General features: G+C 37.9%; 1 pseudogene; it reads left to right on the top strand.

The window, feature by feature from the left end:
* Positions 1-790: 790 nt before the first annotated feature.
* Positions 791-1,239, top strand: LOC126025738 (ras-related protein Rab-18-like; annotated as a pseudogene).
* Positions 1,240-10,823: the final 9,584 nt, after the last annotated feature.

The raw sequence follows: 10,823 nt of genomic DNA, 5'->3' as shown, positions 1-10,823 counted from the left end.
AATTAGAGATCAACTCTAGTGTTCACAATTTTTGTAGACACAGAAGAAAAAGAATTCTCAGCCTGTTGCTTGGAAGGATCAAGATACATTAAGTACTTCATCTGTTACTACATATAATTGTGATGTTGTTTGACTAATAACACTCCTTTGATGAATAAACTGGAGTCCCTGAGATGAGTGACTGAGCTCTGAAGCTCTAAAGTGCAGAAATAAAATGATAGCCCAGCATAAAGTTCATGCTGATTTTCTGGTCTACAAAGAACAACGTAATATATTTCAGCCTCTCTTGAGAACTGGACAAAACTACAGAGATGCTCAAAAGATTCATAACTATAATAAGAATCAAATGGCCTGGCAGATTTGCCCTGCCAACCCTGTAAAATTTCACAGGAGTGAAATTTTATTTCTGGTCAGCAACATAAAGAAACACTTTGGGGCCGTTCGGTGGCGCTAAAGGTAAGGTGCCTGCCTTGCCTGCGCTAGCCTTGGACGGACCACGGTTCGATCCCCCGGTGTCCCATATGGTCCCCCAAGCCAGGAGCAACTTCTGAGCACATAGCCAGGAGTAACCCCTGAGCGTTATCGGGTGTGGCCCAAAAACCAAAAAAAAAAAAAAAAAAAAAAAAAAGAAACACTTGGCAAATCTCCCCCCAAATTGCCCCGCATACCTGCAGTTTTCTGATTCTAACTATCCTTAGAAGAGCTGCGGCTGCGGCATGCGCGGGTCGCTGTGTAAGGGTCGAGGAAAACCACAGCGGGGCGGCGGCAGGTGGAACAGAGCAGGGTCAGGATGGACGAGGACTTGTCGACCACCCTCAAGATCCTTGTCCTTGGCGAGAGTGGCGTGGGGAAGTCTAGCTTGTTCTTGAGGTTCACAGATGATACTTTTGATCCAGAACTTGCAGCAAGAATAGGTGTTGACTTTCAAGTGAAAACAATCCCAGTGGATGGAAAGAAGGCCAAACTTGCAATATGGGCTACTGCAGGTCAAGAGATTCAGAACATGAACTCCCAGCTATGACAGAGGTGCACAGGTTGTAATATTAGTTTGTAATGCCACAAGAAGAGATGCTTTTGTTAAGCTGGATAATTGGTTAAATGAATTGGAAACACTGCACGAGAAATGATAGAGTAAACATGCTAGTTGGAAATAAAAGTGACAAGGAAAATCGTGAAGTAGATAGAAATGAAGAACCGAAATTTGCCCGAAAATATTCCATGTTGTGTATAGAGTTTTGAGCACAAAACCAGAGTAACTCCTGAACCACACTAGGTGTAGCCCGCAGCAAAATATAAAATAAAATAAAATGAACTAAAATAAAATGAAAAAATAAACTAAAATAAAATAAAAAATAAACTAAAATAATAAACTAAAATAATAAAATAAGATAAATAAACTGAAATAATAAAACAAAATAAAAATAAATAAACCAAATAATAAAATAAAAAATAAAATAAAATAAAATAATTAAAATAAAATAATAAACTAAAATAATAAACTAAAATAATAAAATAAAAGATAAAATAAAATAATAAAATGAAATAATGAAATAAAAGAAAATAACAAAATAAATAAAATAAAATAAAATAATAAAAGAATAAACAAATAATAAAATAATAAACTGGTACGCAATAACCTAAGGCATGCCTTTTTTTCAATTCCAGGCTTTCCATATGGTCCCCCAAGCCAGGAGCAATTTCTTATTTTGGGGTCTATGGGCCACACAAGGTGTCACTCAGAAGTTACTCCTGGCTCTGTGCTTAAAAATGTCTCCAGTTTTTGAGGGACTGTATGGGACACCAAGGTCAGATTGAGCCACTCTTCTTTCTACGGTAAGGCAGTTAGTTGCCATAGTGCTCGTGCCACAGCTCTGGCCCAAAGCCAGGAGTAATTTCTTAGCCCGTAGCCAGGATTAACCCCTGATCGGTACCAGGTGTGGACAAAAAATGCAAAAATAAATAAATAAATAAATAAAATAAAATAAAGAAAGAAAGAAAGAAAAGAAAATGTTTTCAGTAGTTGAAGCAGTGGAGCATGCAGTAGGGAGTTTGCCACGCATGCAGGAACATAAGAGCACTATGATTCGATCCAATGGAGTCCTATATGGTCGCACAAATCAGGAGCGATTTTTGAGGGTATAGCACTGAGGTGCTCAGATGCTGAAAGTTGCACGTGATCACCTAGGACACCCCGTGGTTTGATCCACAGGCATTCCATATCGTTCTCCAAGCCAGAAGCAGTTTTTCAGCAAAGAACCAGAGTAACTCATGAACTACACTGGGTGTAGCCCGCAGCAAAATATAAAATAAAATAAAATAAAATAAAATAATAAAATAAAATAAAATAAATAAAAAATAAAATGAAATAAAAAGAAAAATAAATAAGTAAAATAAAACAATAAACTAAAGTAAATAAAATAAAACAAAACAAAACAAAACAAAAAAAAAAAAAACAAAATAAAATAGGGGGCCGGAGAGATAGCACAGTGGCGTTTGCCTTGCAAGCAGCAGATCCAGGACCAAAGGTGGTTGGTTCGAATCCTGGTGTCCCATATGGTCCCCTGTGCCTGCCAGGAGCTATTTCTGAGCAGATAGCCAGGAGTCACCCCTGAGCACCGCTGGGTGTGGCCCAAAAACCAAAAACAACAACAACAACAACAAAAACAAAATAATAAAATAAATAAAAATAATTAACTAGGGAGGGACTTCAGAGCATAAAAACCGGCTATCCTTTGCAAAAGCTGGCTCCCTGTGTGTGACACCAGGCGGGGAAAATCCGCGAAAGTACACCAGCCCAGTGGGGCTCAGCTGTGAAAGACTGTGAGTGTGACCTGTCTATGTCTGTCTACTGTCCTCTTGCGTGAAACTCTTGCGAGTGGGGCAAAAAGAGCCTCCAGAAACCTCGCTCGCCCAGACGCCATTTTCAGGGAGGGACTTCAGAGCATAAAAACCGGCTAACCTTTGCAAAAGCTGGCTCCCTGTGTGTGACACCAGGCGGGGAAAATCCGCGAAAGTACACCGGCCCAGTGGGGCTCAGCTGTGAAAGACTGTGAGTGTGACCTGTCTATGTCTGTCTACTGTCCTCTTGCGTGAAACTCTTGCGAGTGGGGCAAAAAGAGGCTCAGAGGAGCACGGCCGCTCCGCTTCGCTACGCGGCCGTGCACTCTTTCTAAGGAAAGAACTCCATTGCAACAAGAAGGAAAAATCACACTAAGAACGGCGCTATATCACAGAAGCAAACATTTCTCTCTGGACTGTCTTCTCTGTTACATGCTCGGGCCTAAGATTTGACCCAGTGTGAGGCTTCATCCACGGAGGACTCCCCTCCATTAGAGGCAAGTCAGCCCATCCAGAAAGGGAGGAGCCAGAGGAGTGTGCTGCCTACATCATATAGACAATGAATACCACTACAACACGTAGAAAAACCCACAATACAAATGTGACAATGGGGAAACAGCGCAGGCCAGCATCAGACATAGAGAATGAAGATGACAATTCTGAGGACCAGATAATGACTGAACAACTAATCAACCTCTCAGATAAGGACTTTAGACTAGCAATATGGAAGGTGCTCAACAGACTCCAAGAAACCATGGATCGAGTTGAACAGAACACTAATAAGAACCAAGAAAATATGAAGGCAGAAATGACAAAACTCCAAACTGAAATAACATGTCAACTAACAGGCCTGAAAAACTCAGTAAACGAAGTGAATGACAAAATGGATAAGCTCTGGGACAGGGTATCAGAAGCTGAGAATAGACTTGGTGCTGTGGAAGATGAGATACATAACAATTCCATACAGCAGGAGAGATTGGACAAAAAACTTAAAGCAAATGAGCAGACAATGGAAAAATTAGTCAAAGAATGGGAACAGACGAAAATAGAAGTCTATGATAAGATCAACAGAAACAACTTAAGAATCATTGGAGTCCCAGAGACCCAGGAAGAAAATTTCCAGGAAGAATCAATGGTCAAGAACATCATTAAAGAGAAACTTCCAGAGCTAAAGAATATATGTGATCAAATCCTGCATGCCCGAAGAGTACCAACCAAAAGAGACCCCAGAAAAACCACCCCAAGACACATCCTAGTCACAATGACAAATCCCACAGATAGAGACAGAATTCTGAAAACAGCAAGATCAAAAGGGGAAATCATGTTTAAGCAAGCTTCCCTGAGATTTACAGCAGACCTGTCACCAGAAACGCTCAATGCCAGAAAGCAGTGGTGGGATATTGTGACAAGACTGAATGAAATGAATGCTTCACCCAGAATACTATACCCAGCAAAACTCACTTTCCGGTTTGATGGAAGAATACATGGTTTCACAGACAAAAAACAGCTCAGAAACTTCACAGACACAAAACCAGTCTTAAGAGAAAAACTGAAAGACCTAATCTAAGACAAGACTACCCAAAAGACACACCAAATTTTGAAATAAAGATGGCGTTAAATCCCAGGACAATTCTTTCTCTCAACGTCAATGGACTAAATGCACCAGTTAAGAGACACAGAGTGGCTAAATGGATCAAAAAACTCAATCCAACCTTCTGCTGCCTACAAGAAACGCACCTGAATAGTCAGAACAAACATAGACTCAAAATAAAAGGCTGGAGAAAAGTTATCCAAGCAAACAACACCCATAAAAAAGCTGGAGTGGCCATACTAATATCAGATAATGCAAACTTTATACTCAGGAAGGTTGTAAGGGACAAAAACGGACATTTTATATTAATCAAGGGGTACGTAGAGCAGGAAGAATTCACTCTCCTAAACATATATGCACCGAATGAGGGGCCAGCAAAATATTTAATACAACTGCTGACAAATCTGAAAAATAATATCAACAACAACACAATAATTGTGGGGGACCTAAACACGGCTTTGTCAACACTGGACAGGTCAACCAGACTGAAACCCAACAAGAATATACTAGACCTGAGGAGAGAAATGGAAGAAAGAGGCCTAGTGGATATATATAGGACACTCCATCCCCAGAAACCTGGATACACATTCTTCTCCAATGTACATGGGACATTCTCCAGGATAGACTACATGCTGGCACATAAAACATACCTCCATAAGATCAAGAGGATAGAAATTTTGCAGATTACCTTCGCTGACCACAAGGCTCTGAAATTATTTGTGAACTCCAAAGGGACTCAGAAGAAACACTTTAACACCTGGAAGTTAAACAGCCTCATGCTCAATAACCAGTGGGTCCGAGATGAAATCAAGGAGGAATTAAAAAGGTTCCTGGAAACAAATGACAATAAAGACACAAACTCTCAGAACTTATGGGACACAGCAAAAGCAGTACTGAGAGGAAAATTTATAGCTTTGCAAGCACACATCAGGAAGGAAGAAGGAGCTTACCTGAGTAGCTTAATGACACAGCTAATAGAACTAGAAAATGCTCAACAAAAGGACCCAAGAACAGGAAGACAGAAGGAAATAACAAAGCTGAGAGCAGAAATCAACGAAGTGGAAACTCAAAAAACAATCCGAAAGATCAACGAAAGCAGAAGTTGGTTCTTTGAAAAAATAAACAAGATTGATAGACCACTGGCAAACCTAACAAAGAAAGAGAGAGAGAGAAACTTGATAACTCGTATCAGGAATGAAAAAGGAGAGATCACTACTGATATGACAGAGATTCAAAGGGTAATCAGAAACTACTTTGAAAAACTCTACGCCACTAAAAATGAGAACCTGGAAGAAATGGATAAATTCTTGGACTCTTATAATCTTCCACGGTTGAAGGAAGAGGATGTAGCATATCTAAACACCCCCATCACCATTGATGAAATTAAAACAGTAATCAAATGTCTGCCGAAAAACAAAAGCCCAGGTCCAGATGGATTCACTAATGAATTCTATCAAACTTTCCAAGAGGAACTACTGCCAATCTTGGCAAGACTCTTTCATGAAATTGAACAAACAGAAACACTTCCAAATAGCTTTTATGAAGCCAACATCACCTTGATACCTAAACCAGACAGAGACGCTACCAAAAAAGAAAATTACAGACCAATATCGCTGATGAATGCAGATGCAAAGATCCTCAACAAAATCCTGGCAAATAGGATTCAATGCCTCATTAAGAAGATCATCCACTACAATCAAGTAGGTTTCATCCCAGGAATGCAAGGCTGGTTTAACATCCGTAAATCTATCAACATAATACACAACATCAATAACAAGAAAAATAAAAACCACATGATCATATCAATAGATGCAGAGAAAGCATTTGATAAGGTCCAACACCCATTCTTGATCAAAACTCTCAGCAAGATGGGAATGGAGGGAACCTTTCTCAATATAGTGAAGGCCATCTACCACAAGCCAGTGGCAAATATTATCCTCAATGGAGAAAAACTGAAAGCCTTCCCTCTAAATTCTGGCACAAGACAAGGCTGTCCTCTCTCACCACTCCTATTCAACATAGCACTGGAAGTACTTGCTATAGCGATTAGGCAAGAAAAGGATATCAAGGGAATCCAGATAGGAAAGGAAGAAGTCAAGCTCTCACTGTTTGCAGATGACATGATACTCTACTTAGAAAACCCTAAAGACTCTATCAAAAAGCTTCTAGAAACAATAGACTCATATAGCAAGGTGGCAGGCTACAAAATTAACACACAAAAATCAATGGCCTTTCTATACACCAACAGTAATAAAGAAGAAATGGACATTAAGAAAACAACCCCATTCACAATAGTACCACACAAACTCAAATATCTTGGAATCAACTTGACTAAATATGTGAAGGACCTATACAAAGAAAACTATAAAACTCTGCTCCAAGAAATAAGAGAGGACACACGGAAATGGAAACACATACCCTGCTCATGGATTGGCAGGATTAACATCATCAAAATGTCAATACTCCCCAAGGCATTATACAGATTTAATGCCATCCCTCTAAAGATACCCATGACATTCTTCAAAGAAGTGGATCAGACACTTTTGAAATTCATTTGGAACAATAAACACCCTCGAATAGCTAAAGCAATCATTGGGAAAAAGAATATGGGAGGAATTACTTTTCCCAACTTTAAACTGTACTACAAAGCAACAGTTATCAAAACAGCATGGTATTGGAATAAGGATAGGTCCTCAGATCAGTGGAATAGGCTTGAATACCCAGAAAATGTTCCCCAGAGATACAACCATCTAATTTTTGATAAAGGAGCAGGAAATCCTAAATGGAGCAGGGAAAGCCTCTTCAACAAGTGGTGTTGGCACAATTGGATAGCCACTTGCAAAAAATTAAACTTAGACCCCCAGCTAACATCATGTACAAAGGTAAAATCCAAATGGATTAAAGACCTCGATATCAGCCCCAAAACCATAAGATATATAGAACAGCACATAGGCAAAACACTACAGGACATTACAGGCATCTTCAAGGAGGAAACTGCACTCTCCAAGCAAGTGAAAGCAGAGATTAACAGATGGGAATATATTAAGCTGAGAAGCTTCTGCACCTCAAAGGAAATAGTGCCCAGGATACAAGAGCCACCCACTGAGTGGGAGAAACTATTCACCCAATACCCATCAGATAAGGGGCTAATCTCCAAAATATACAAGGCACTGACAGAACTTTACAAGAAAAAAACATCTAACCCCATCAAAAAATGGGGAGAAGAAATGAACAGACACTTTGACAAAGAAGAAATACGCATGGCCAAAAGACACATGAAAAAATGTTCCACATCACTAATCATCAGGGAGATGCAAATCAAAACAACGATGAGATACCACCTCACACCCCAGAGAATGGCACACATCACAAAGAATGAGAATAAACAGTGTTGGCGGGGATGTGGAGAGAAAGGAACTCTTATCCACTGCTGGTGGGAATGCTGTCTAGTTCAACCTTTATGGAAAGCGATATGGAGATTCCTCCAAAAACTGGAAATCGAGCTCCCATACGATCCAGCTATACCACTCCTAGGAATATACCCTAGGAACACAAAAATACAATACAAAAACCCCTTCCTTACACCTATATTCATTGCAGCTCTATTTACCATAGCAAGACTCTGGAAACAACCAAGATGCCCTTCAACAGATGAATGGCTAAAGAAACTGTGGTACATATACACAATGGAATATTATGCAGCTGTCAGGAGAGATGAAGTCATGAAATTTTCCTATACATGGATGTACATGGAATCTATTATGCTGAGTGAAATAAGTCAGAGAGAGAGAGAAAAACGCAGAATGGTCTCACTCATCTATGGGTTTTAAGAAAAATGAAAGACACCCTTGTAATAATAATTTTCAGACACAAAAGAGAAAAGAGCTGGAAGTTCCAGCTCACCTCAGGAAGCTCACCACAAAGAGTGATGAGTTTAGTTAGAGAAATAACTACATTTTGAACTGTCCTAATATTGAGAATGTATGAGGGAAATGTAGAGCCTGTTTAGGGTACAGGCGGGGGTTGGGTGGGGAGGAGGGTGATTTGGGACTTGGGTGATGGGAATGTTGCACTGGTGATGGGTGGTGTTCTTTTTATGACTGAAACCCAAACACAATCATGTATGTAATCAAGGTGTTTAAATAAAAAAAAATTAAAAAAAAAAAAAAGTAAAAAAAAAAAAAAAATAAATAAATAACAAATCCAAGACCTGAAAAAAAAAAATAAAATAATTAACTAAAATAATAAAATAAAAATATAATGAAATGAAATAAAATAAAATAATAAAATAAATAAAAAATAATTAACTAAAATAGTAAAATAAAAATATAATGAAATGAAATAAAATAAGATAATAAAATAATAAATAAAATAAAATATGATTAATCAAATAAACTAAAATATTAAACTAAAATAATGAAATAAAATAAAATAAAATAATAAAAATATAAATTAAAATAAATAAAATAAAATAACAAAATAAAATAAAGTAAATAAAACAAAATAAAATGAAATAATGAAATAAAATAAAATAAAACAAATAAAATAAAATAATAAAATGAAAAATAAAAATAAATAAGTAAGGGCCCGGAGAGATAGCACAGCAGTGTTTGCCTTGCAAGCAGCCGATCCAAGAACTAAGGTGATTGGTTCGAATCCCGGTGTCCCATATGGTCCCCCGTGCCTGCCAGGAGCTATTTCTGAGCAGACAGCCAGGAGTAACCCCTGAGCATTGCCGGGTGTGGCCCAAAAACCAAAAATAAATAAATAAATAAGTAAAATAAAATAATAAACTACAACAATAAAATAAAATAATGAAATAAAGTAAATGAAATAAAATAAAATAAAAATAACAAAATAAAATAATAAACAAAAATAATAAAATGAAATAAGAAATAAAATAAAATAAAAACAATAATAATAAAAGAAAAGAATTAAATAAAAGAAAAGAAAATAAAGATAACTAAATAAAAATTAAATTAAATAACAAAATTAAATAAAATAAAAATACAATAAATAAAACAATAAACTAAAATAATATACTAAAAGAAAATAATAAGGGGCCGGGAAGGTGGCGCTAGAGGTAAGGTGTCTGCCTTGCAAGCGCTAGCCAAGGAAGGACCGCGGTTTGATACCCTGGGTCCCATATGGTCCCCCCAAGCCAAGGGTGATTTCTGAGCGCATAGCCAGGAGTAACCCCTGAGCGTCAAATGGGTGTGACCCAAAAAACAAAATAAATAAATAAATAAAATAATAAAATAAAATAGGAGAATAATATAAAATAAAATAAAAATAAATAAAATAATAAACTAAACTAAAATAATTAAAATAAAAGAAAAAATAATAAAATAAATAAAATGAAATAAAAATAAAATAATAAAATAAAATCAATAGTATAATAAGACAAATAAAATAAAATTTAATAATAAAATAAAATAATAAAATATTAAACTAAAATAATACAATAATAATGATGGAGCATGCATTAGGGAGTTTGCCTTGCATGCAGGAACTTCAGACTCACTGTGCTTCGATCCACTGGAGTCCTATATGGTCCACCAAACCAGGAGCCATTTCTGAATTCATAGTTCGGTGAGACCCCTGAGCGCGTCACTAATGAGGCACAACACACACACACACACACACACACACACACACACACACAAATGTCTTCCGTGATCTAGAGCATTGGTGATAGTAATATTACATTAGAGTTGCATGCGAACACCTATGACACCCCATGGTTTGCTCCACAGGCATTCCATATCATTTTCCAAGCAAGAAGCAATTTTTGAGCACAGAGCCAGTGTAACTCCTGAGATACACCGGGTGTAGCCCGCAGCAAAATATTAAATAAAATAAAATTAAATGCACTCTGACCATTTGAAATTTAGAGAAGAGGAAAAGGACGATAGCTTTATGTGTTAGAGAACATGCTTCACATGGTAAAACTCCAGGTTTAATTTCTTGAATGGAGCTCTGTTCTGATAAAGGATTACTACTGAATATTACTAGGTTTGACTCACATCAAACTCCATCAAGATGAAAAACTAAGTACGCTTCAAAAGAGCAAATTGAGGGGTTGGAGAATTAGAACAGCAGCAGGGCATTTTCCTTGCACAAGACTGAACCAGGGGCCGGGCGGTGGCGCTGGAGGTAAGGTGCCTGCCTTGCCTGCACTAGCCTAGGACGGACAGGGGTTCGATCCCCCGGCGTCCCATATGGTCCCCCAAGCCAGGAGCGACTTCTGAGCGCATAACCAGGAGTAACCCCTGAGTGTCACCGGGTGTGGCCCAAAAACCAAAAAAAAAAAAAGACTGAACCAGGTTGGACCTGGGTTTTTTTCCAGCATCCAGGGGGACTGAACTATGTATGGTCTGTACCTAGTTGAGCT

The sequence above is a fragment of the Suncus etruscus genome, chromosome 13, assembly GCF_024139225.1.
Source record: "Suncus etruscus isolate mSunEtr1 chromosome 13, mSunEtr1.pri.cur, whole genome shotgun sequence".
Taxonomy (NCBI): Eukaryota; Metazoa; Chordata; class Mammalia; order Eulipotyphla; family Soricidae; genus Suncus; species Suncus etruscus.
Note: the sequence above shows the minus strand (reverse complement) of the source record. Positions and strands in the feature narration are given on the sequence as shown.